Source organism: Andrena cerasifolii, chromosome 3 (assembly GCF_050908995.1).
Source record: "Andrena cerasifolii isolate SP2316 chromosome 3, iyAndCera1_principal, whole genome shotgun sequence".
NCBI lineage: Eukaryota > Metazoa > Arthropoda > Insecta > Hymenoptera > Andrenidae > Andrena > Andrena cerasifolii.
The window spans coordinates 1493416-1519076 of record NC_135120.1 but is presented as its reverse complement, the minus strand read 5'-3'; the positions used below and the strand labels follow the sequence as shown (position 1 = coordinate 1519076).

Below are 25661 nucleotides of genomic sequence, written 5' to 3'. Positions count from 1 at the left end.
ACATGTCTCCACTGCATGGTCAAAAATGTAAAATACTATATACAGACACTGATAGCCTCATCTATCACATTTAATGCGATGATATCTACGAGTCCATGAAACACAATATCGATAGATTTGATACAAGCGATTATCCTATCGACAATACATATGATATGCCGCGCTTAAATAGGAAGGTTCCGGGGCTGATGAAGGATGAAAATAATGGGATGATAATGACCAAAGTCGTAGGTCTTAGAGCGAAAATGTATGTACTCCGCGTAGATGGCAAAAAAGATACGAAAAAGGCGAAAGGCGTCAAGATCAACGTCATAGCCAGAACGATAACTTTCGACGACTATGCGCAGTGTTTGCAAAAGTAAATCGAAATAGTTCGCAGGCAATCATGCATACGGTCGAAATTACACAAAGTGTACACAATTTCGGAATCCAAAATCACTCTAAGTCCATACGACGACAAACGGTATATCGTACTCGATTCAACCAACACGCTGCCCTGGGGACATTATAGAATACCATTGTAAAATAAAAATTATTGTATTTATTAACTCGTTCTTATAAATAGCGGAATTATTGCATAAAAATAAAATTCTTTGCACACGTATAGAAATTATTATATTTATTATCTCGTTCTTATAAATAGTGGAATTATGTAAAATAAAATTGTTCACACATGTATATGTATCATTGTATTTTATTGAATCATGTATCATTGTATTTTCCAATACATTATTTTTATTTATCCATGAATTGTGTGAATTATCAAACCCCAGCCACTTGACATATACCTTATCCCACTTCCTACGCAACACTTTTTCCACTAGATACACATCAGGATCGGTGACGCGTTGCAGCTCGTGTTCATAGAATCTTTCGGCAACGGGTTTTCCACAGGAATCGAGGAGCAGATACGTTGCGGGATTAGTTGCTTGTACTTTGGCTATCTTGAACACCTCCGTTGTCCAATTCGGCGTATAGCCTTTATCGAAGATGGTTTTAAATTTGCTCACACGCACAAGCTCGCCCAATTTGAATCTTGCTGGAGCAGCGATCTTTATGTTGCTGTATACGGTGGCTAGCAGCTTATCGGCGATCGCAGGGGTAACATCGCAAGGACGCATTCTGATGGTTCTATGTTTTCGCGCATTATACTCTGCAAGTAGACGCAGTAGTGCATCGATCCATCTATAGGTTCCATTGAGCGTAAACAGTTTCCACATATTGTTCTTCAAAGTTCGATTGAAACGTTCTACGACGGAGGCCTTCATCACCGAATACGTCGAATAATGATTAATGTCATGCTTTGTCAAGAGTTTCTGCACATCGGCGTTGTAAAAATTATTTTCCTTGATCGGTTTGCAAATTTTTCGGATATCGATCTCTAAATATCCTTGTAAACGCTTTAGTCACATCAGCACCACTTTTAGTCTTTAGCGGTACTGCCCATGCATACCTGCTCAGCACATCGATGACGGTGAGTATGTAGTGGTGACCCTGGTTGAATCGCGAGTACGGACGCATTTCTATAATGTCAGCTTGCCACAGTCTCCGCAAGAAATGTCTTCGAGATGGAACGTGCAATTCCTCCACAAGTTGTCGCTTCTTGTGGCCATGGTTTGCTTCACTCATGGATTTCGATAATGGCTGCATGTTCGATCGCATATGTATCTTTGCCACGAATGATGCGATAATTATCGTGTACGTGCATTATGTGCTCTCCACCGCCTCAAGGAAATTCTGGACAAGTTCAACCGTCTCGCATGATTCTCCTTCACATTGTTGCTGCGGGATAGGATTCAATGCTTGCGATATCCTTTGAACGCTGTTTTATAACGTCAGCATATGTCTCTGAAACGCGACCAGCTTCATCTCTAATTCTTCCTGCTGCTCTCTCAAAAGTTTAATGCTCTTTTTCGCATATAGTTTATTAACGGCATCTGTGTCGGCCATCGGCTGAGCTACGCGTCGTATCTTGCGCGATTTTGCATCAAAGTCGGCACCGGTCACGCAAAGAGCGTTATCACGCATATAATTTCGAAGCATGCCGTTCCATTTGTAATAGTCCATTCTAGCTGTTCCACTCTTCTCCAACGATACCCCAAATTTGTTGATCGGCATTTCGATGCATACAGAGCACTTCACCAGCGCGCAGTTTAATTTATAATGAGGCATGCCTCACGGGGTTCCTCGGTAATCGATAGAATTTCGTTGTCGTGCGAGTTGTTACCCGCCTGACGCGACGCTTCCAGCAAACGGAATCGATCCACCAGCTCGTTGGGATCATCCCAGTACACATAATCGATCTTGTTATCGTTTACCACCATGACTCGCGGTGCCGTTAGGCCTTTCCCCGCTTTACTGGTCAATACACGGGGTAGTAGTGGCGCAATTACATGTTTGTATTTGTATCCCTTGTTACCAAATATGGGATTTTGTGCGCTTTGGCCACGTCTGTGAGCATTCGTCATCAGCAGTATACTTTTGTATATTTGTTTATCAGTATCTGTATAGCATCATCGGGAATTCTCTTGAAAATCAATTCGTACGGACCGGGCGTTCCTCCATATCTTACACCGTCTATGATTATATTATCATCCTTGTCCATATCGAAAGCCTTATCCCCCAGCATCATTCCACTACCACCAAAGTGTACACCGTACACATAATCTATGGTCGTATCTCTATCACCACTTAGGATTGCACTCATGTATTTTTGCCCCAGCGGGCCCAAACGGCTGCGAAACGTTTCTTGCCCCTCGGATGTTTGTAGTTGCTCTCTAATAGATGTTACAAACGACTCATCTGAAGTAATTTCGAAAACGTCTTCGTCATCATTGGTTGTGAGCGACTGTACATCTGGAAATGTATTTATTGACGCAGGAGGAACCGTGGAATCGTTTGATGTGACATTCATCCGTTTCCGCTTCGATTGAACTGGTGTAGAGGTTACGAGCGAATTTTCCAACGACATGTATGACTGTTTACTATTTCTTTTACGCGATGCGTTCCATTTCGGCCGGATTTTTGATTTAGGCGTTAATGTTTCAATGCTCATACTCGTCGCAGGTGACATGTCAGCTTCTGTCTCAGCAGTATTTTCCACAATATGTTTTAAGGGCTCGGGAATAGGTTTAAAGTATCTTTCCAGCGCGATATCTTTATCCATCTTGTCAGTCTTCAAAGACTGATGTTTCCTGCGAATGGATTCGCTGGTTTTTGGAATTTCCATCACTATTCTCTCACGATCCTTCATCTCCTGACTACTAATCATCATTGTATCGCAGACGTTGCTTTCCCACCGACGTGCCGGCAATAATTGACCATCTCACGGTATCGCAAACTCGTTAAATCCCTTTCTATAACGTCTATTGGACATCGCGCTATCTTTATCTATCACCCTATAACCATACTCCCGCTGCCAACAATTACGACACAAAGCGCAGAAATCCTCGTAAGATATATCAGTGTTTACATGATCGTTGTACACATGTTTCAAGTTGGTACCATCCTGCTAAACAGTATCAACAGATTCGCATTGTCGCGTATAAGATGTTTGGGAATCTTTGCATACGTCTGACAGAGATAGAAGCAGTCAACGTTCGAGTGGCGCCTCATTGCAAAGCATTCCCTTATCGTATGTTGCTTGTCGCATGCCACGTCATCAAAGATAAAAATGGAATTCGGAAGCGATTCGCTCGGTGTGATGACGTTACTGATATTCGAAAACGTAAGGTAGCCAATTTCATCTATCGGAGTCCATGAATTCTCCAAATACTGATATTTCGGCTGTTGCAACGACTTGGAATACACGTACACGTTCTCGAAGCACACGCCGTGAGGACTTTCCAACAAGCTCACCAGCACGTTGGTCTTTCCACAATATGATGGACCGCAAATGACGCAACGTATAGTGTTTGGTAGCATGCTGCCATGTTTGCGTCTTGTTTTTGAGGACATCATTTGCAATTTAACATCAAAATTTGTCACGCGTATCATCACAGGTTGTCGCACGATTCGCATGCTCTCTCTCTCCGCGAACAGCGAAATTGATTTTGATACATCGAAGCTGCGGTGCGCTCTATTTATAGGCTCGCGCCGGAGCAAAACAGCTCAGTATTCGAAATGCTTCTCGTTCTGTCAGATAATTGCGATATTCGAAACTTAACCTCTGAGCAGCTGAAATATATACCAAAGATTATTCTAGTGCGCGAGTTTGGCAGACACATTGACGATTTGTGGGACAGACATCCCGAGCATATAAAAGCCGATTCTGAGGTTCAGCAGTGTCGTCGGTGTTTGGAACATTATAATCGCCCTTGGCAGCGAACGCATATCGACGGTCCAGCACCATTGATAAAAAGCTGTGGCGAATGTCCTCGACGAGAGTAAAGAAAGATCGTAGTTTGTTAAATCGCGCAATAAACGCGCTAGCTATCGAATTACATATCCCGGGATACCAGTTTTGTGGTCCAGGAACTCGTGTGGCAAAACGATTGGCTAGAGGTGATCAAGGCATCAATCCGTTGGACACAGCGTGTCGCGAACATGATATTGCGTATTTGCGTAGCAACGACCTCAGCGAAAGGCACGGGGCAAATGAACGTGAACATTATTCGCATAGAATGTAGCGTGACCGCTGGCGCGTACAACAATGGGAAGCGCGTACATACGATACATCAATTTTCTCTGAGAGTACCGCCGGGATATAAGATATCGGAAACGCCTGCGCAGATCATATACCTTCCAATCACCGCACGGATCATTACGGATCTAACGATACGCGTTGTGGATCAAGACGGACGGTTGCTCGATTTTCGAGTTGAAGAGATTACCATCAGACTGCACGTACGACGGCGTCGACGATAATACATGTGGTGTGAATGAATGAGATGCTTGTGTTGAACGACTCCAGAAACACGTTTCTTCCAAGTGAAATTGTGTGCAACTGCAACTGCAACAACAACAACAACAACTCCTCTGATTACGCTAAAAAGAAGAGGCTCAGTGCTGCAAACATTACATTTTTTAAATCACTGGGATTCGTTGTGCACATTTAAGTTGAAAAATGGCCTACATTCTAAGCATTGGAGGGAAGCCGACGTTTGATGATCGCATCGTCAAGGTTGGGACTCATACATACAACCCATACGTCAACACGACATTTGGACACAGCGATGAGATAAGAATACCTATACAGCAACAGGATTTTTGCACATTACTATGTGAAAGTTTCCTCTACGTGAAGGGGAAATTGACGATAAACAAGCCGAATAATGCATCAACGGTGATGTTGGGAAATAATATCATGGCATTCATATTTGATGAAATTCGATATGGGCTGAATAACGTGGAGATTGATCGCAACCGAAATGTTGGAATAACCAGCACGCTTAAAAACTATGTATCGCTGACATCCAACGAGGACAAAAATATGGAGAATGCAGGATGAGGCTTGAAACGGCACGATGAGTTAATAGTGAAAAATCATTTCAATTTTTGCATCCCACTCAAATATTTGCTGGGATTTTGCGAGGACTACAGACGCATGGTTATTAATGCACGTCACGAATTGATTTTAATACGATCGCGCAACGATAATAATTCTCTAATAGGATCACCGATGTTAGAACCAGAAATTGACTTACTTAAAATGCACTGGTGGATGCCTTATGTGACGCTGAATGATGTTAATAAGCTATCATTGCTACGTGCTTCGGAAAGTGGACAAAACCTGAGCATTAGTTTTCGCTCCTGGGATCTGTACGAGTTTCCCCTCTTACAGAGTACGACCAAGCATTCGTGGGATGTGAAGGCAGCTGCACAGCTCGAGAAGCCGCGATACATTATCTTTGCTCTACAGACTGCTCGAAAGAATATGATGACCGGAGATGTTACTCGGTTCGACCACTGCAAATTGACTAATGTAAAACTTTTTCTCAATTCGGAATTTTACCCGTACGATGACATGAACTTGTACTTTGACAAGAATAGGCACGCCATCCTGTTTAACGTGTACACGCATTTCCGTAAATCGTATTACGGACATAGTTGCAACGAGGCATTATTCACCGTGGCCCAATTTTTGCAATTTTGTCCCCTCGTGGTGATTGATTGCTCACGACAAAATGTGTCGATCAAGCATTGCACCGTGGACGTGCGCATAGAATTCGACTGTAAAGAGAATGTGCCTGCAAGTACTACAGCCTACTGTCTAATTCTGCATGATCGGGTGGTTGAATACAATCCGCTGACAAACGTTTTGTGCAAAATCAATTAAATTGCTACGCTATTTGCCCACCCTCTCATGTGCCAAATTCGTACAAAATTTCATCGTGAAAATCGAGTTGCCTTACGAGAAAGAACACATTCTCCTGTCTGTCTTTAAAGCGTGCGGACTTCTAAATTGTATCGATATTGGGCATACCAACATTTGTTGATCTGCAAGGGTTCATCGTTGATGGATGATTTGTTGTCAAGGAAGTGGCTGTCCTACGAATGGGAACAATTCTTTCGCACTATATTTTTGGGAGTTTGATGCCGCAATATGTTCTTACGAAATCCGACAAATCGAGCATTCGATGGTTGGTGGCAAAACATCATGGACTACGGTGGGAAGATGGAGACGTTCCGTACAGTATGGTTAAACAGCTAATTACGAAAGCTGTTGTCGATGCGATCGATGAAGAAGATGACACACCTCATATCGTATACGTTAAAGGTCTGTGCTGCAGAAACGCGACTGGTTTGTGGATTTCCTCGATGAAAATACGAGAGCTGATGTGATCATTAAGACGCTGGACATTGACTACAAGGATATCAAATCTCTAAATAAGCTAAATGTAGTTAATACTCTGCGATGTGACAGACATGCAAAGCACTGTGCTTTACAAAATGTGTTTAAAATATTCAACTGGTGGTCTAAACATCAGAGAGAAATGCATAAATAAAAATATAATCAATTCTTTTAATGCATATAAAAATGTTTTTCATCACCCTCCCACCCAACCTCCTGCATGTGACGTACGCTAAATTAGGACGATGGTTGTAATTATAATGAAAAAGTGGTTCAATACACGTTCAAAGTGGTATGATAGACGTTCGATAGATGTTCAGAGTGGTTCGATAGACGTTCGATAGATGTTCAAAGTGGTCCGATAGACGTTCGATAGATGTTCAAAGTGGTCCGATAGACGTTTGACATAATTCTTTCTTTGATTCTCGCGGACGACGTTTCCAAAAGTATTATGTTATATTCGCATCGCAAAGCTGACATCATCTCGCGCAGCTGCTTTATCCTTGAGGGTGGGGGCAATTACACGTGATAGCGCGATACGCTGCTACGTGAAGATTGAAAAACACTTTGAAAAATTGTTAGCTTTAGAATAAATGTACTTGTACCACTATGTAGTGCCTTCTCTTTCCCTCCTCGAATTTAGCTTTAAAATAACTGTGATTGTACCGCTAAGAAATGCTCTCTCTTTCCCCATATCCCGTCCCCCGAATACGTGGTATGTATAACGCCGATCTTTCCCGACATCATCCGACACCACTCGATACAATTTCTCATAAAAATAAATTATTAGACGCTGACGTTTGGCAACAGCTCATGGCGCGCGTGTGTGTGTGTGTCACATCTGTGACGCTCCGTTGGTTTCGGTATATGTACCATTCGGGAAAGACTAATGCCAGAGAACCGGCGTTTGGGGGAGTTGGTTAGACGGCTGACCAGTAACGCGCGGAGGTCTTGGGTTCGAGCCCCGTTGCCCCGAGTTTCTGTTTTTTGTTATATATTAATATCTTAAAATTGATATTTCCCTCCTTACCGACTTCACCCGCGGGTTTCCCCCTCCACGCACTTCGGTATCGGTTCGATATCGATTCGGTGTCAATTGATTCGATATCAGTTCTCACGCTTGTTACGAGCCGGGGTTGCGGCAACGCGAGAGGCCGGCGAGAGGGGTATTTCCCTAGGAATACGGTTTATGAATTTGTTAGTTAGGTGCGCCGACGAACCTGATGCGAAATCAGGGAGTCGCGGGAAATGTTAGTAATGCCTCGTAACTCTTAATTTATGTTCGATACAACTCGAACGGTAAAGTTGTATCAGTGGGTGAGTGCTACTAATATTATAAGGATCGCTGGGTAAAAGATGGGTTTTAACGAATCTACTCGATTTAGACGTGAACACCATTCGTGTATTCAATAAGTAATTATTGTACAAATGTAAGTGTCGCGATTAGTGATTAAATAATGTAGTTACCAATATTTGCACGGTGTTAACGCACTGGCGATGCGGGGCGTAAGGATGGTTATTTCAATCGTAACCCAGAATATAACTGAACTAGCGGATTCTGTGAGGTTAACTATTGGTTCGTAAGGCGACTCGAGCCCGATCCTACTGAATCTAACCAACTCTGTACGAGCGTGACACGACGTGACTCTACGCGTGACTTCACTGCTTTGAACCAAAGGGGGTTGAAACTAAGGGGTTTATATAGTCCAAAAATGGGTGGGGATTCATTAGGAATCTCCATATAAGGAAATCCGTATGCGTCGTCATCGCGTTACGCCCGGTCTCATGGTCGTGATCCAGATGGTCGAGATCATCGCTCCCCTTAGTGGGTTGTGATAAGCGAAAGAATTTTACGGTGTTTTCCCTTCGCAGACGCGAGCTCGAAAAATTCTTGAGAGCGGCGTATGGGAAATTCCACATACGTAACACACTATACCCCCCACCACTCCGCCATCTCTATGACGTCATCCGCCGCTGTCGCCTGCCGCCGCCCGCCGGCAAAAAACAAATTTTGAAAATTTTCAAACTCAAATTTGAATTTCGAGGTCGGGGGAAATCCTTATCATGACCTTGAAACTCAAAATTAAATTAGAATCCCCATTGTTATACTACTACTTTGAATACCTCCGCATGCCATTCGGGTTACAAAATGTCTCGGCCACCTTCCAGCGTATAATGAACCCGGTGCCGAGAGTGCTTACTGGTAAGGAGTTGTTCGTGTATTTCGACGAGGTAGTGGTATATTCGCGCCCGCTCGCGGAGCACGAACACCGACTCGAGAGATTCTTTAAACGCTTACGCGAGCATAACTTGACGCTACGGATGGAGAAGGCAAAGTTCTTGAAGGACAAGGTCGTATACTTTAGTCACATAATAGTCGCTGACGGAGTAAGACCCAATCCCGAGAAGATCAGGGCCATCTCTACCTTCCCCGTGCCAAGAAACAGGAAAAATTTGAAACAATTCCTGGATCTTGTGAATTACTACCGCCGCTTTATCCCAGAAATGGTGAAACGCGCTAGACCACTTACGAATTTGACAAATACGAAAAATCAATTTTTTTTTAACTGAAAAACAGCAGGAAAGTTCCGATGACCTACGTCAAGCACTCTGCAAAGAGCCGGTCATACGATATACTAAGTATGACGAACCCTTCATCATTGCAACCGACGCGTTCGACGTAGCGATCGGCGTGATTTTGAACGAAGGGAAAATAGGCGAAGACCCGCCAATAGGGTATGCCTCGCAGGTACTGATACCTCCTCAAGAAAACTATTCAACGACGAAGAAGGAATGCTTCGAGAAAATCTACGCTGTAAAATAATTAGGTCGTACATATATGGACAAAAAAATTTCTTGGTAACCGACCATTGGCCGCTTTAATAGCTATTTTCGGTAAAAGACCCGGTGTCGCGACTCGCCGGATGGAAGGTTATGCTCGCCGATTACGAGTATGAAATCGTCTTTATAGACTAACCCGGCCGAGTAAATGCGAACGCAGACTCGCTTTCGCCAAACCCGGAGAGCGAGAAGGAAGGTATAGGAACACGCGTAGGTACGCGTCTTCATGGCATGCCCAGACCGAATGATGAAGAACCACCGTCGTTCAACCTCCTAGATGATTCCACGCTAGAAGGATACGAACTCACAGGTGCTGCAACCGCCAGAAAGAGACAACGCAGCCGGTATAGAGAGCAGGGCGAACTCTACCGTTCTGAATACAACAGAAGGGCAGATGGGAATGCCCGAGTTCTTGGATACAGAAAACGACGGTCCAGAAGAAAGTAACGAGGACTCCAACATTGAAAGCAATGACTCGCGCATATGCTCACTTAAGCAGGAAGAAATCACCTCCTTGAAGAGCCTTGACGAAGAGTACCCCTCCAAGGAAAAGGGGGAAGCATCGAATCCCCACGAAAACGTCAATTCTCAGAAGACGGAGGACCTACTATCAGGCCCAAAGAAGCGGGTGTCATGGGGAATACCTCTGCACACAAAAGCCTTGGACATCCCGCGGTCGACCATGATTTGTCCTGAGGGCGAGACCCTGGAGGAGCAGAAAGACCAATCGCCTCCCAGGGCGAAATCAAGCATCAGCCTGAGGCCCGCCATGACTAAGATGCCTGACTTAACGGAGTTCCAAGAAATAAATTACGGACCATTCATCTACCCGCCAAATTTTGCAACAACCATGCGGGAATCACCCGGATCCAGGAGAGACATACTGGACGCCTCAGAACACGAAGCCTAGCCAAAGATTGCGAAGTAAAAATCGTAAATACCACGCTTGCGTCTGCTCCAGATAATTCTGCCCATTTAATATCCTCCGACAGAATACTAACTAGCCCAATTTGTAAAACTTTGAAAGCTATCGAACATCTCGACGAAACAAAATTATTTTCCGAGAAATTGCCAGGAAATCGCGTAATTATCACCCGTAACACAGAAGATACTAAATTTTTAGTATAGTCAGCTTTTACCGTGAAATGGGAGAAGGCGAGCTCGTGTCGGCACTAGCCGCACTCAGGAACGCCGTAAAAACCGAATGCGTCCGCACACATCCGCTACATCGATTCAATGCCGAAAAACTCCAGAGACATGACCCGGGAAGTCCTATGTCCCGCGAAGAACTACTAACGTACTCGGGATACGTGCAGAATCTAGTAGAGCGCTTAGACGAAATCCGAACGACCTCACGATCAAATTTAGACGCAAGTAAATCACGCTCGAAGGAGATTTATGACCGAAACAGTAACCAAGTAACATTTGCCACGAACGACCTCGTTTACGTACATAAAGAGCTTCGGGTCCACAAATTCGATCTGCATTACATCGGCCCTTATCAGATAATAGCAATTACCGAACAAAACAATGTAATATTTATTTCGGATGAGGGCCAACAAATCATCAGACATTTCGATAAGTTGAAACATGCATATATTAAAGATAAACCTGCCTGACGCCAATGAAGCGTATGCAAGGTGGTTTAAGCTTACAACGGACCGGCGAGAAGGCTCTTCTATCCGACTCCTTCCTGTCCTCCCTTTTATCTCACTTATTTTTTGTATTTGCAGCAACCATTTACATAAAACTGTAACCGTTACTAGCGGGGTTACTGGTGGCACGCTGGAGAAACCATATCGTCAGCTCAGGATAGTGGACCAGGGCCGCCGATCGAATGACTGTACGCTGGAGTAAGGTGGAGTACGACAATTTATTTGCTAATATACAAGTAGCACCGCCAGGTCTGTGCTAGCACACAGTGTGAAGTCGGCTTAACCTAAACCTTAGACTATCGCCAGTCACGGTTTGTACCGCGGCGCGTACCGTGGTGCGCCGCGCAGTGCGTATCACGGTCGGTATCGCGCCGCGTATCGCGATCGTCGGTAGCGGTTCGGCGAAGTGGAAGGGGAAAGATGATTTGATCGTTCGGTGTACTGGCAGGCCAACCCTGCCACTGGATTCTGGCCGGAGAGCCGGGGGTCCGTTCACCCAGTGGGCACAATCAGCGAGTGAGACGGAGGCTGTAGGGACGCTCTCGAGATCAGAGGTGAATCTGTTTGGAAGATCGATGACAGATATCGGCCTGCGTCTCCAGACGATGGCTCACGCTGTCCTTTTGGGAGCCGTGGAGGAGGAGAGTTCAAGAAGGCGCAGGGACTCACCCTGCCGCCACACTAGGACGGGTGCTTACACGAGAGCTTGGTCTTTCACAAGGGCTGGTGTCGGCACATCGAACGTCGTATCGCACAGGCGGTCTCTGGGAGAGGTGTACTGCTCGTACTAACGCTTTAGGCGGTCTTTCGCGAATAGATCCTTGCGCCGACCTACAGGGTGTCCGCGGGAAGACTGAACACCTGGATATCTCCTAACTTATTGGAGAAAAAAAAATATATGGTTTGAGGGGGCAAATTTATTAGTCAAGACGATTTATTTTCGATTATTATTTTAAACGATACGATAGTCAAGTTCGGTTTTTTTAAATGGAACCATTTTATTTAGAAGTCACTTGATAGTGCGTTCCAAGACAAATTCAACAACCTATACTGTATACACCTTATTTCCACTGGTTTTCGAGATATTGCGCTTGCAAATTTACTGATTTTCACTGGAAGAAAACCCGCTGGAATAGCAAGCACCGGGGGGTGGTCGTGTTCACGCCACGGATGGTACGCGTTGGGCATTGCCTATTGAAACAGATACCTACCTGCCAAAGGTCTACGCCACGAACGGCAGGCCCACAGGCTGGACAATTCTTTTCCGTCACAAATGCTAGGTAGGTACATCTGCCGTATCGAGAAGCGTACCGTTAATGTTTCGAAACGTCATAAAATTTATTTAGAGTTTGTACGAAAGGAGAAGTAGGAAAATATCATTCAATTTTCACCCACCCCAAGCTGCGAGACGGATGCGTTGTTAAAATCACAGAGCATCAAGTGGTCCAGTTGTAACATCCAAGCCCTTCCCGGAAGCCGAACCTTTCTCAAGAAGATGGTCGCATCCAACACTTGGTTATATTCCATAAATGATACCCTGGCACTGCAAGAACAATGCAACAAGCACGCGACCGAATATGAAGTGCTCCAGGGTGCTGGAATATTACAACTGAGGAGGGATTATCAGGCCAAAATCGGGACCGATCATATCTGGACATCAGGAGTTGACACCGAGACATTAGCAACTATCTACAAACCATCTATTGGCATAAACATCTCAGAAATCCTGCCGACTCTCACGGAACATCGGGTGAAAATCTTGACCGACCACCAGGAAAAGGAACCTCAGGGGCCCCTTCAAGATGCCCATGCGATAACAAACGCGATCCCACTGGACGACATAGAGAGACAGGCAAGGGGGATAGCCACCCACCACGGAACTGGAAACCTAACGACTTATGGTACCTATGGACTGCGGGGACTGGGAGGAATTTTCATCATCTTCCTTATTGTCTGAATTGGATACCGCTTTTAGAGCGCACTCAGGACTCAACATCGCGAGCCCGTAAGGAAAGATGCAAAGATAGATGTAGAACTGGTACCACACTGTCCTACTCCCCAAATAATTTCTAGACTCCGTCCTCTCGTTATTACATCTCTTCCTCGCTACCTACCCGTTTTACCGTCCACGAGGACAGGAGAGAGAACCCACGTGGAACGAGCGCGAAGTTTCGCGGGTTCAAAGGTATACTTCGAAAAATTCTAAGCCGTAGTCTGCTGATAGCAGCAAAAAAACCCCTGCGTTATCCTTAGAACCGCCCCCCCCCCCCGAGGCGCTCTGCTGCGAAATTTAGATAGTAGGGATAATAGTGACAAATATAGCGTGAAGTAAACAGAGAATGTTTAATATGAGACACGTTTGCGCAATCCTGTCACAAAATTTAATTTACATTGTTTCGGTTATGTTTATTTTCCCGTTGTTAACATAAAATAACGGATAGTAGATTTTGAAATAAATGCGTATTTCTTTGCTCTACACATTTCCACTAATAACGAGCGTCTTAGATTATAATCTATGAAGCCTGCTACGAATAAAATACTACAACACTATGTTCATTTCACAAGAAGAGGTTCCCACGTGTCGGCCTCCGATTGCTTTGAATTTTGGATATGTTTTAGAGGACCGAAAAATAAGGTATACGTCTTTTTTATAGCGGCCCGTTTTCATATTTAGGGTGTGAAACCAACCCCCAAAGTTATAAGATTTTCAGGTATTCATCTCGTATTGCTTTGGTTTCTGGATATGTTTTAGAGGACCGAAAAAGAAGAAATACGTGTCTTTTTATTTTGGCCTGCTTGAATGTTTAGGGGGTGAAACCCCTCCAAAGTTCATACGGCGTACAAAATTGTGTTGAGTAAAACTTCATATAAATTTCGTTTGCATCATAATTTACTGTATGGACGATGTTCTTGTCGTCAGTCACCCTTATTGGATGGTAAACTACCCGCAATCGTTTAAATACGTATTTGAGAGACTTGAGAAGTGTACAGAATGTCATAAAAAAAACATAAAAAACCATAGACACAAATTATTTTATGATGACTACTTCAGTGGTTTTATGCCCTCCCATTGCTACTGACAATGAGGGGTGAACAACCCCCAGTTAGTCAGCTACGTCGGACTTATATAAAATATTTAAAAGGCGCGTAGCTTTGAGCGAATACAAAGGACATTCAGGTAAATAGTACTTTATAAAGATGGAGCTCTAAATTGTCATTATAATTACAAATACCCGCAAAATAATTTAATTTTAGCTCATTAAACTCCCCCAATGGGAGTTAAATAAGCTAAAATTAAAATATTGGAAAAAATAAAAAAAATTGAGGAAGCCAAGTGCCAATGAATTGGCAGCGTTTTTCTTTCATACAGAACATATATGGTCAGCTGCATTTGACTTGAATCTTTTTCCCCACGCTATTGTAATGACGCTAAAAATAGCACTTATATCGAGTTACGCGATATTTTCTGCAAGATTGCAGTACGTTGTTTCTCGAAAATTGGTTTGTTCTTCAGTCACATCCGAGTGCTTCACGTGTTCACAGAATTTGTAACTACGGATTTTAATCATAATAACCAACTACGATCACTTTTCGGTCGTTCCCTGTTGCATACCTTTCCGTTTGTACGTTATTAAAAAAGGAAATTTACGTGTTCTTTATCCTCTCACTACAAATAATTATTATTTTCGATTCTTCTAAAAAAAAAAAAAAAAACAACTGTGTATTCGTCTTTTTATGTTACTCATGATTGTCATCCATTTATCCTTTATTCATTATTCACTTTAAATGGCAAACAAACCATGGCAAAAGATTAGATTTTTTTGTTACGTCTTTTTCATTTGTCATTCTACGCAATTTCCTTTGGTGCATGCCGCCTTGCTTGTTCGTAGTCGCAGCGCGGCCCGGCGCACGGCGACGCTAGCGCGGGAGCTCCAGCGGAAGGTTCGCGCTCTGATTGGTTGGGCTTTTTTCTTAATATCTCGAAAACGAAACCCCAGATCCCAAAACGGTTAAGGACTTTTCGATGTCTTTTTGCATCAGAATATTGCATGTTCCGGGATGTCCCTCAATTCTGGGACACCCTGTATATTGTTACAGAGAAAAAATGATACTGAATAATAAAAGAAAAAAAATAATAATAAAGAATATGAAATAGAATATAAATATAATGATAATGATAATGAAAAAATATAATAAAGAATATAAATGTAATGATAATGAAAAATAAAAGAAAAAATAATAATAAAGAATATAAAATAGAATATAAATATAATGATAATAATAAAATAAAATAAAATAAAATAAAATAAAATAAAAAAATATATAAAAAAAAGTCACTTTGGTGACGACGATTGCGACGTCGATGGTGTGAATAGCCCCTCGGGCCACTCGGGAGGTGGAGATGGCGACGACGGCGGTGGTTTGAGTAGCCCGAGGGGCCGGTCAGGGGATGGAGATGGGCATGGCGGCGATGGTGGTGGCGGCAGCAACAATCCACTCCGCTCGGGGTGTGACGATGATGATACCGCTGACGCCGCCGGTGGCTGCGGCAGCGACTGCCGCAACCGTCGCACGTCATTCCATGGCGGCGACGGTGGCGATGGGGACCCCACTCGCCGATATGGCACCCAGGGCTGCCGCAGCTGAGCCGCCAGCATCGGTCCGACCACCGGGCCCGAATGCCGCCGCATCGTTGGCTCGTGGGGAGGCACTACCGGAGGCGCAGTCTCCACCGGGGGTGCAGCCTCCACCATGATTTGCGCCAGCAGCATCAGTTGGGCGAATAGCATTTCCTGGTTCTAGAACACAAACGTCGATGTAAGACTAATACAGCAAAAAGAAACACACACACACACACATAGCAATACAATGTATTACATACCACTGGAGGCGGTGACGGCGAAGGCGATGATGAGGATGGTAACAATGGTGGCAAGTGCTAAAACATAGAAACCCGCGATATAATATTGGAACGATCACATGATTTGATCTCACTCGATTTCAAAGGTTAAACATGATAAATGTCAAAATATTGTAAAGTACATACCTCTGGGTTATCCCGACATGGCGACGGATCACGCTGGGGTGTTATACGCTCGAGACCCATTTTTTTCTGTCAGAGTACTGGAGCACTTCTATGACAATTGTTGTCCGCGATTGAAAGACAACTGGTCTCGCAGCATCTCCAGGCTCACGGATGTAAACCCTTATCTTGAAACCGAGAAGTGCGTAAGTAGCTTTGCAAAGTAGGATGTCTTTGCTCATCACCTTCATCTTCGCTGACCATTCCATTTTTCTCCTTCGCACTCACCATTTGGCTGAACCGAACCGCTTCCCTTCTTCTTTAAACACATCATTCGGCTACATCATACCACATTGAATGTGTATCTAACATCTGTCGAACCACTTGGATCACGTATTGAACATCTATCGTACCACTCTGAACGTGTATCAAGCATCTATCGAACAACATTGATCACGTATTGAACATCTATCGTACCACTGTGAAGGTGTATGGTACCGCTCTGAACGTGTACGGTACCACTCTGAACGTGTATGGTACCACTCTGAACGCGTATCGAATGTGTATTGAGCCACTTTTACATAATAATTATAGCAATTGTCTTCTATCGTACCACCATGAACGTGTATGGTATCAATCTGAACACGTATCGAATGTGCATTGAGCCACTTTGACATAATAATTATAGCAATTGTCTTAATCTAGCATACATCGCATACAGGTGGTTGAGGAGGATGAAGTAAAACATATTATTATACAGTAAAATTGATTATATTTTTATTTATGCATTTCTCTCTGATGCTTAGACCACCAGTTGAATATTTTAAACACATATTGTAAAGCACAGTGCTTTGCATGTCTGTTACATCGCAGAGTATTAACTACATTTAGCTTATTTAGAGATTTGATATCCTTGTAGTCAATGTCCAGCGTCTCAATGATCACATCCGCTCTCGTATTTTCATCGAGGAAATCCACAAACCAGTCGCGTTTCTGCAGCACAGACCTTTAACGTATACGATATGAGGTGTGTCATCTTCTTCATCGATCGCATCGACAACAGCTTTCGTAATTAGCTGTTTAACCATACTGTACGGAACGTCTCCATCTTCCCACCGTAGTCCATGATGTTTTGCCACCAACCATCGAATGCTCGATTTGTCGGATTTCGTAAGAACATATTGCGGCATCAAACTCCCAAAAATATAGTGCGAAAGAATTGTTCCCATTCGTAGGACAGCCACTTCCTTGACAACAAATCATCCATCAACGATGAACCCTTGCAGATCAACAAATGTTGGTATGCCCAATATCGATACAATTTAGAAGTCCGCACGCTTTAAAGACAGACAGGAGAATGTGTTCTTTCTCGTAAGGCAACTCGATTTTCACGATGAAATTTTGTACGAATTTGGCACATGAGAGGGTGGGCAAATAGCGTAGCAATTTAATTGATTTTGCACAAAACGTTTGTCAGCGGATTGTATTCAACCACCCGATCATGCAGAATTAGACAGTAGGCTGTAGTACTTGCAGGCACCTTCTCATTACAGTCGAATTCTATGCGCACGTCCACGGTGCAATGCTTGATCGACACATTTTGTCGCGAGCAATCAATCACCACGAGGGGACAAAATTGCAAAAATTGGGCCACGGTGAATAATGCCTCGTTGCAACTATGTCCGTAATACGATTTACGGAAATGCGTGTACACGTTAAACAGGATGGCGTGCCTATTCTTGTCAAAGTACAAGTTCATGTCATCGTACGGGTAAAATTCCGAATTGAGAAAAAGTTTTACATTAGTCAATTTGCAGTTGTCGAACTGAGTAACATCTCCGGTCATCACATTCTTTCGAGCAGTCTGTAGAGCAAAGATAATGTATCGCGGCTTCTCGAGCTGTGCAGCTGCCTTCACATCCCACGAATGCTTGGTCGTACTCTGTAAGAGGGGAAACTCGTACAGATCCCAGGAGCGAAAACTAATGCTCAGGTTTTGTCCACTTTCCGAAGCACGTAGCAATGATAGCTTATTAACATCATTCAGCGTCACATAAGGCATCCACCAGTGCATTTTAACTAAGTCAATTTCTGGTTCTAACATCGGTGATCCTATTAGAGAATTGTTATCGTTGCGCGATCGTATTAAAATCAATTCGTGACGTGCATTAATAACCATGCGTCTGTAGTCCTCGCAAAATCCCAGCAAATATTTGAGCGGGATGCAAAAATTGAAATGATTTTTCACTATCCACTCATCGTGCTGGTTATTCCAACATTTCGGTTGCGATCAATCTCCTCGTCATTCAGCTCATATCGAATCTCATCAAATATGAATGCCATGAAATTATTTCCCAACATCACCGTTGATGCATCATTCGGCTTATTTATCGTCAATTTCCCCTCCACGTAGAGAAAACTTTCACGCGGCAGTGTGTATAAATCCTGCTGCTGTATAGGTATTCTTATCTCATCGCTGTGTCCAAACGTCGTGTTGACGTATGGGTTGTATGTATGAGTCTCAACCGTGACGATGCGATCATCAAACGTCGGCTTCCCTCCAATGCTTAGAATGTCTGCCATTATTCAACTTAAATGTGCACAATGAATCCCAGTGATTTAAAAAATGTAATGTTTGCAGCACTGAGCCTCTTCTTTTTAGCGTAATCAGAGGAGTTGTTGTTGTTGTTGTTGCAGTTGCAGTTACACACAATTTCACTTGGAAGAAACGTGTTTCTGGAGTCGTTCAACACAAGCATCTCATTCATTCACACCACACGTATTATCGTCGACGCCGTCGTACGTGCAGTCTGATGGTAATCTTTTCACCTCGAAAATCGAGCAACCGTCCGTCTTGATCCACAATGCGTATCGTTAGATCCGTAATGACCCGTGTGGTGATCGGAAGGTAAATGATCTGTGCGGGCGTTTCCGATATCTTATATCCTGTTGGGACTCTCGGAGAAAATTGATGTATCGTATGTACGCGCTTCCCATTGCCGTACGCACCAGCGGTCACGCTACATTCGATGCGAATAATGTTTACGTTCATGATACTTATTGGATCGTCCGATTCGTGCCACCGTCCAGGCTCTAATACCCGATTTGTCGAGAATCCCAGTAGCGATCCAATGTTATTGGACTTTGTAAAATTTACGGCAAACGAGCAGTACAGCTCACTTTTCATGGTGTTGTTGTTGGGATGCAATACTAGAGGATACACATCATTGTCACCGTTGTCAGTGTCCTCGAGATTTTGAGGATACCGTTCGAGTAATCGCTGCTTCAGTTACTTGGCGATGGCGTCTAGTTCGTAGGAGCCATGGGGAATCCTAATGTATTCATGACCGGTATCGACGCTGTTGTTGTTGAGGTCATAGTTTGTGGTGAAGTAGAATTTATCATTGCTCGAGTCGATGTTCGATATTGTATGATAAGTTTCAAAGGTTGTTAGACCAAGCTCGTAATCATAATCTCGCAAATCTATCGGTGGAAAGTAGTTCACCGCGAGGGCGCTACTCTTACCGGTTGGAGTGAATTTTAACGACATATTCCGAGCTGTACGACTCGACTAGTACTGAATCAGAGTAGTGGGAAGTCAATCCTTAAATTTGGTGCCGATCGCTTGTAGAAAGCGTAGACATAGTTCTCCGCAATTGCCCTGATTATACTTCTGATAAGCCGTTCGATTGTGTTCAATTTTCACAACATCTTTATCCAGATATTGTACCAATTTCTTAGGCGGTCAAAGATTCCCGAAGCTATCGAAATATATAGCTCGACACCCTCTCTTCGCATACGTCACCCAATGAGTCCCCGACCCCTCGACATTGTCCAAATTTACGATACCGCTCTCGTTTCGACATACACCTCCGACAGGTAGTGCATTGCGCATAAAAACAGCTCAAAAGAATGAAATATGCATACGTTTTGCCAACTCCTCCAATTGCGCATCGGTAGTTACGCCCGCCGGCATTTTTATTTTCTTTTCGGCGTTTTTTTTTTCGTTTTGATATTCCCTGTCCACGCTTGTATGGTGTGAGATAAAGTCCACGACCTTCCATGGAGCGATTATGACGTTGCATTTCCTGCAACTGATGTTGGGCCGCCTTATCATCGTTTACCGCCTTGGCGATCCCCGCCGCTCCACCAGCTAATTATCCGAGAACACCTAGCAGCGGGAGAAGTGGTAATATACCACCACGTTTTGCTACCGGAAGAATCCGCTTTTTCGGTGCTCTCTTTGGAGTCCTTTTGCGGATTTTTGTTTTCATCCCCATTCTGATTTTCGTCTTGGCCTTCATATCTGCCCAAACAGCCGTAGCAGCACCTGTTTCACCCAGAGTCGAGTCTCGCGCAACGATGCGTTTTCGCTCTTTGTCAGCGAGAACGTTATCTGCCGCGTGTCGTTCGCCGAGGTCGTTGCTACGCAAATACGCAATATCATGTTCGCGACACGTTGCGTCCAACGGATTGATGCCTTGATCACCTCTAGCCAATCGTTTTGCCACACGAGTTCCTGGACCACAAAACTGGTATCCGGGGATATGTACTTCGATAGCTAGCGCGTTTATTGCGCGATTTAACAAACCACGATCTTTCTTTACTCTCGTCGAGGACATTCGCCACAGCTTTTTATCAATGGTGCTGGACCGTCGATATGCGTTCGCTGCCAAGGGCGATTATAATGTTCCAAACACCGACGACACTGCTGAACCTCAGAATCGGCTTTTATATGCTCGGGAAGTCTGTCCCACAAATCGTCAATGTGTCTGCCAAACTCGCGCACTAGAATAATCTTTGGTATATATTTCAGCTGCTCAGAGGTTAAGTTTCGAATATCGCAATTATCTGACAGAACGAGAAGCATTTTGAATACTGAGCTGTTTTGCTCCGGCGCGAGCCTATAAATAGAGCGCACCGCAGCTTCGATGTATCAAAATCAATTTCGCTGTTTGCGGAGAGAGAGAGCATGCGAATCGTGCGACAACCTGTGATGATACGCGTGACAAATTTTGATGTTAAATTGCAAATGATGTCCTCAAAAACAAGACGCAAACATGGCAGCATGCTACCAAACACTATACGTTGCGTCATTTGCGGTCCATCATATTGTGGAAAGACCAACGTGCTGGTGAGCTTGTTGGAAAGTCCTCACGGCGTGTGCTTCGAGAACGTGTACGTGTATTCCAAGTCGTTGCAACAGCCGAAATATCAGTATTTGGAGAATTCATGGACTCCGATAGATGAAATTGGCTACCTTACGTTTTCGAATATCAGTAACGTCATCCCACCGAGCGAATCGATTCCGAATTCCATTTTTATCTTTGATGACGTGGCATGTGACAAGCAAGATACGATAAGGGAATACTTTGCAATGGAGCGCCACTCGAACGTTGACTGTTTCTATCTCTGTCAGACATATGCAAACATTCCAAAACATCTTATACGCGACAATGCGAATCTATTGATTCTGTTTAAGCAGGATGGTACCAACTCGAAACATGTGTACAACGATCACGTAAACACTGATATGTCTTACGAGGATTTCTGCGCATTGTGTCGTAATTGTTGGCAACGGGAGTATGGTTTCGCGGTAATAGACACGAATAGCGCGATGTCCAATGGACGTTATAGAAAGGGATTTCACGAGTTTGCGGTACCGTGAGATGGTCAATTGTCGTCGATACGTCGGTGGGAAAGCAACGTCTGTGGTACAACAATGATTGATATCGATAGTCTGGAGATTAATGATCGCGAGAGAATAGCAAAGGAAATTGCAAAAAAAGGGCGAATCCATTCGAAAGAAACATCAGGCTTTGAAGAGTGGCAAGATGGAGGAAGACATCGCGTTGGAGAGATACTATTTCTGCTGATGCCGCATAATTCTATGATTCGTTCGTTACTTCTTCACACCGTGAAAATGATATCATCCGGCACGGCTGCTCCAGAGGAGTCAAATTACACGTTATCGCGCAATACGCTGCAGCGTTAAATCCGAACGCTTTAGAATGCTGCACATTTGTTTAAAAAAAAAAACATGTCTGTTTTATACATAATGGTTCGGTAGATTGTTGATTAACAAATCATTATTTCTCTGCGTTGGGAGAAAGTATATGTTGGATTGGAAAAAAATATTCCGGCGACGGATCTGGTTTAGAAAAAATATTTGGGGGAAAAAATTCTGGCGGTGAATCAACGCCTGAAAAACAAATTTTCGGGGGTCGTCTCTTCTCCCTCTGTGGAAATTTCCAACGGTGGGCCAGGTCTGGAGAGGTCTCCGCGGCGGCTCGGCCCGGACTGATCCCCTTCATGATTACAGCTTCCCCCACTCCGCGGCTCGTGCGCGCACAACCAATCTCCCGCTCCCCGCTCCCCGCGTCCAGTGTTCCCCCCCACCGCACTCCCTCGCGCGCCCTCACTTCCTCCCGCCCCTCGCGCTCCCCTCAGAGGACCAGAGTTAGAACTCTCCTTGCAATACTACTAATGTAGACGAAGTTTCGGAACAGTTTTCATTGGACTTTATGGATCAGTTTAAAGAGTGTGAAGTTGAAGCTGTTGATGAAGATGATAATGCTGAAAATTGGTCTGAAGAAACATATACAGGAGTTTGTTTTCAACGTGATAAAGATGTTGATGTTGACTATAAGCGGAGAGCAGTTACATTTTGGAATGGTGAAGGGAAAAAGCGCAAGCTTAACACAGTTCAACATAATTTGAAATGTTTCTTCTGAACGGCATTTACGGCGATGAGCTCATCAAATTGAAACAGGAGGAACCAAACGAGAAAGATTAGCACAAATTTCCGAGTATGTAATACAAAATTTGGGAAAATACAATCTGTATTTTCAACGACACATAGCTATACAATACAACCAACAATAACTGCGGATGGAAGATTGTTGTCACCCCTCTTTATGGTCTTGCAAGAAGCAAATGGAGAATTTGCAGCATCAAAATCTGGAAAACTCATATCTGGTAATGTATATTTTGAAATTATCTTAATTAAAGATAATTTTTATTGGTAATTGAAAATGAACTGTACATATATGTGTAGTTACGACGGAATTTAATTTAATATTGCAGCTCATTTCAAAACCTGGTTGGAAGAAGTCTTTTTTCCTAAAACCAAACAAACAAATGTGTTGTTGCTAGACTCTTGGAGTGGGCACTGTGAACAAGATATACGTGATGCGACACCAGTGGGCAAAGAAATTCTAATTAAGATGATACCAAAAGGTACCACTGGACAAATCCAACCTCTAGATGTTTATGGATTTAGGGTGTGGAAGAATTATGTTAGGCGTTTTTCTGATGATGTACTCTTGCATAACTATGACGTTAATCTTCATTTAAGAAATAATGTAATTAAATTACAATCACTTGTACACAACCAATTGTCTCCACCCAGATATATAAATCTATTCCAGTATCCTTGGTATAAAAGTAGATACACAGAACAAAAGTTAGGAGATTTTGTGAATCCTGTATATTTTGCTTTTGAACAAAATACGGAAATGAACTGTGCACTCTGCGATGAAACACCGATAGTTAGATGCTCCTGGTGTAAAAAAGCATATTGTTTAAAGCATTTTTTTTCATGAATACCACTTTTGTGACAAATATGAACCGTAAGGTCTCCGATAATATATATATACAAATACGTTGAGTACAAATACTTTTAAGTGATCGTTTCGTAAACTGTATATATTTTGTAAGAAATTCAGATTAAAAAATTAAGTTAAAAAGAATTAATGCAATAAGTAAATGTCTTCATTATTTACAATAATGTAATTGTGCACTTGGAGGCTATTTTCTCATTAAGCAAGATTGAAATTACCTTCATAATTTTGCTGTCAATTTTGGCAAAATAGTCTGCTTGAATTCTGTAAGCCCGACGTAGCTGACTAACTAGGGGTTGTTCACCCCTCATTGTCAGTAGCAATGGGAGGGCATAAAACCACTGATGTGTCATCATAAAATAATTTGTGTCTATGGTTTTTTAAGTTTTTTTATGACATTTTTTACACTTTTCAAGTCTCTCAAATACGTATTTAAGCGATTGCGGGTAGTTTACCATCCAATAAGGGTGACTGACGACAAGAACATCGTCCATACAGTAAATTATGATGCAAACGAAATTTATATGAAGTTTTACTCAACACAATTTTGTACCCCGTATGAACTTTGGAGGGGTGGTCCCCCCCCCTAAACATTCAAGCAGGCCAAAATAAAAAGACACGATTTCTTCTTTTTCGGTCCTCTAAACCATATCCAAAAACCTAAGCAATCGGAGATGAACACCTGAAAATCTTATAACTTTGGGGGTTGGCTTCACCCCCTCAATATGAAAACGGGCCGCTATAAAAAACACGTATACCTTATTTTTCGGTCCTCTAAAACATATAAAAAATACAAAGCAATCGGAGACGGACATCTAGGAACCTCTCCTTGTCAGTATTCTGGTTTCCTAACCCTTACCATCTCTACGAAATACATAACATTCATTTCAATTATTTTCCTTATTACCCCACCATCCCACTTTATTTATTTGTGTCTTCCATTATAAATCCGTTGATTTATTTACTGTGGACATTACAAGTTTATCGTTATAGTATCAAAATTATTGATTTTTCTTGAAGTTCATTGCAATAAAAGTAATTTGACATTTATTCTTGGTATCATTTACGCTACAGCATCGCGAACAGAGCAGATAGCGAAGATCTATGTAATTATGACAACCATAGGCAGATGGCGCTACAGTGGTGTTTCAACATGAATTAGAAGTGTTCTAGACAGGAACCTGTGGCTTGGCAGTGCCCTCATCATGTTCATGAAGTACTGTAGAATGTTAGCGATGAAAAAAGCCAACCGTGATAAGCTGTCCCACAATCGAATCTCGATCGGCCACAATCGTTTGAACTGAGTGTACGATAATTGCATTACTATATTTTTAATATTCCATGCAAATAAATTCATCTTAAAGATGTCTTTTTACCTGACACCTTTCAACAGGGCCGGCGGAACCATTATGCAAGTTTTGTGCCGCAAAAGAGCGCCAACCGAAGGGGGCGCTAAAAAACTATATCGCACGCTTAATAATAAAGGAATCCCACTCCTACATAAGCAAAATGTAAATATAATTCTATATTTTTAAAGACGAATCATATTAAACAGAAAACAGGTGCAAAAATTTTGGGGCGCCAAAACTTTTCTTGTATGAGAGCTGTTGAGGTTAAAGGAACCAATTTTTTTATTCTCGCGCTCTGCTATGGCGTATGTGTAGACCACAGCCGTAGGGAGGCGGGCATGCGGCTCCAAGCGCGGCGAGCGCTCACCGTGAAGCGTT

General features: G+C 43.1%; 1 protein-coding gene and 1 pseudogene across 2 annotated transcripts in view; one reads left to right on the top strand and one right to left on the bottom strand.

The window, feature by feature from the left end:
- The window catches only part of LOC143367004 (SET domain-containing protein SmydA-8), a 217464-nt gene that overhangs the window by 77915 nt on the left and 113888 nt on the right, over positions 1–25661 (bottom strand). The gene's annotated exons all lie outside the window — the stretch shown is intronic.
- LOC143367156 (uncharacterized) lies at positions 19635–23947 on the top strand (annotated as a pseudogene).